We start from the raw sequence: 3,281 nt of genomic DNA on the forward strand, positions 1-3,281 counted from the left end.
CTGGGCTTGATGGACCCTTGGTCTGACCCAGTATGGCAACCTCTTATGTTCTTATGAGAGAGGTAAGAATGGGGAAAAGCCTTTGCTGGGCTCTGTGGACTTCAGGCTCAGCCCCTCTCTTCCTGTCTCCTGCAGTCTGCTGGGAGGGGAGGGGAGGGGCTGGATCTGGAAGCTGAGGGCTGTTCTCTGCTGCAGGAGAATCAGCACAGCTGGAAGGGGGTAAATCTTCAGCCAGCTTGCTGCCTTCACGTGTTTGCTATCTTAGGTACAGGCTCAGTGTGTCTAGTGACAAATCCAGGCTGCACAGACTTGCCACTAAGCCACCAGGCTGTTTCAAATGCATCCAAGGTTAAGTCATGAAAACTTAAATTGGGTAGATATTGAATTAAATGGAATAAAAATATCCATAGAAAACAAATTTAGAATCAAAAACTGTTTAGCACTTTTGACCAAATGTCCAAAATAGAAGAATTGGGCAAACACTTTGTGGTACTATTTGCACTAGATTTTGCTTAGATAATTACTTTCCGTGGTTTTTTTTTCCCAGGAAACTAAACTCTCAAGGTAAAGATGTTCTGTTTTAAATTGTGCAAGGAAATTAGCTGCAGTCTGGTTTTGCCCTGAAAGCCTCGTGTATGCTGTAGTGCACCAAATGGCCACCAGAGGGCACCATGAAAAGGGATACACTGATAACTGTAGCCTATCAAAACAGTTTTTGTTTAGTTCCAAGCTTTGAAGTTTACATATATTTCATTAAAATATATGATTAGGGCCAGGTCAGGGAGCATATCTGCGATGCCATGTGGAATATCTGGGTTTGATCCCTAGATAAGGTTTTTCTCTCTCTGGGCCAGCTGGGGCTGGGAATGCGTTGGAAGCAACGTTCACAGTCCCTGGGGGGAGGGGGGTCTCACTCATTACTCAGCAGTGACTCCTAGTGGCCAGACTTAGGCACCATGTTAGCCAGGTTCTGGAAGGAGATGTGGTTTGTGGCCCTTGACCAAGGCTGCAATGGCCATGCTAAAGTGAGAGGGAAGCATATATACAAAGCGCTGGCTAGCTGCGAGTTCTGATTGAGCTGGAAGAAAGTGCTGGGCCTTGGGATAGATATTTTTATAATATCTACGTGCATGCACATGGCACTGATTCTGAATAGTGATGCACGCAGTCTCTTCTGGAAAATCTGTGTTTAATTTCTTGAAAAGGAAAATGGAAAGGAAGCCAGGAGAGCACACGCAGGATTTCCTGCATGACAACATTCTCAAGAAACATCTCCATGGAGCAGAAACCGGTCAAGCATCTGAAGTGGAAATGTCCAGGTCTTAAGAACCAGCGGGCAGGGAAAGTGCTGAGCCTCCTGGCTTTTCCTTTGGTTGAAATGTCTCCCTCCAGGGCCTTTGCTCTCTCTGTTCCATCGGTTTAAGCCACGGGCAGGGGGAGCTAAGATAATCCAGGAAGAAAACCAAACTGCTGATTTGCAATGGTTTGGCTGAATGAAAACGTATTTACAGGGCGCTCTGTCACTGGTGATGGGACAGCATGGATGTATTTCCGTTGGATAGCAGTTATAATTCCTATACTGCTAAATAGAAAGTTCTTTTTCACTCAATGCACAATTAAACTCTGGAATTTGTTGCCAGGGGATGTGGTTAGTGCAGTTAGTGTAGTTGGGTTCAAAAAAGGATTGGATAAGTTCTTGGAGGAGAAGTCCATTACCTGCTATTAATTAAGTTTACTTAGGGACTAGCCACTATACTGTTGCTAGTAATAGCAACATGTTACTGTTGCTATTACTAGCAACAGTAACATGAAATAGACTTAGTTTTTGGGTACTTGCCAGGTTCTTATGGCTTGGATTGGCCACTGTTGGAAACAGGATGCTGGGCTTGATGGACCCTTGGTCTGACCCAGTATGGCATGTTCTTATGTTCTTAAGACAATTGCCATATGAATATAGAGAAAGGAGAAAGAGTAAAAGAAAACCCAGTCCAACTTTTACAAAGGAACCAACAGTCATCAGGCCTGATTTCATACTAAACTTTGGGCATTATGAGGTGGAAGGTATGGCACGCAAAGCTGGCGAGCAGAGACTGAATACTATCCCGCCATTGAGTGAATGAAGGGTCTCCTGTGCCTCCACTTCCACACAGCAGAGAACCTTTATCAATCTAAAGCTTTTGTTTTGCAGATCTAGGAAACGAAAAGGGAAAGCAGGAATTGGACTTCCAGAATTTGAGCAGAATATGCAAACACTTTCTTCTAAAAAAAACAAAACTAAATCTGTTCACAGGACCCAGAAAAGAATTGCTGTAGGGGTCTTACTACAAAGCTGTGCATCTGGAAACATAGCCAGAAATACTTATGGTTGTGACATGTGGAACTTTGTAAATAAGTTGTACTGAGTCTCGCTCCTCATGTTTTCAGTAATTCTGGGAATGAAAGCAAAGCCAGCAATAAAAGGTTTGTGCCAGATTTGTACAACCAGTCCTGTAGCCTTTTATTCCATATTAACTGTACTGTCAGAGCTGTATAAAGAACATAAGTTGACCTTCTGGTGCCATTTTCTATGTCTGTCTGTCAAACCAATCTCTCCAAATCTTTGCCAGTTATCAGCAAGGATAACAGGTAAGGTCTTCATTGCAAATAACAAGAAAGATCTTTTGGCAAAAGATCAAAGCAGCCTGTAGCGGGGGCAGGGATATTTATTTATTTATTGCTTTTCTGTTTGTTGGCACATCACATCGGTTTACAATAAAAATATATAAGGCATAGAAAAAAAAAATAGGATACAAAGTTACAATTAAAATGCTAAAACAGTTAATTAAGCTATGCAATAAAATAAAGGTAAGACCAACAGTAAAAACATAAAAACTAACAGCAGTGTTAAGCGTAAAAAGAATGAAGCTATTGGAAAAATAAAACCTATATAAGAAGAGACTCTGCTTTAAGGCTTTCAAGGGCAAAGTTTATTTATGGAGCAGAGATTTATTTACAGTTGCTTCAAAGATAGAAGAATGAAGAGGGAGGTTCACTTTGCATCAGGTCTGGGTGTGGGTGGCAGTGGGGACCTCCCCGAGCCCGTCTTAAGGGAGGGAGAAGGAAACCTGCCCCTCACTCAGAGTCCCTTAAGGATCCCTGGGGTTAAAGGCCTGGACCTGACTCCTTCAGGTAAAGGGAGGGAGGTATAAATCAGGAAAGGTGAGAAAGTTCCCCGCAGTCTCAACATTACTCCCCCTCCCAGCAGGGGGCAAGAAAGGAAAGAAGCCAAGTGCAGGTCCTGC

The sequence above is a fragment of the Rhinatrema bivittatum genome, chromosome 13, assembly GCF_901001135.1.
Source record: "Rhinatrema bivittatum chromosome 13, aRhiBiv1.1, whole genome shotgun sequence".
In the NCBI taxonomy this organism is placed as follows: domain Eukaryota; kingdom Metazoa; phylum Chordata; class Amphibia; order Gymnophiona; family Rhinatrematidae; genus Rhinatrema; species Rhinatrema bivittatum.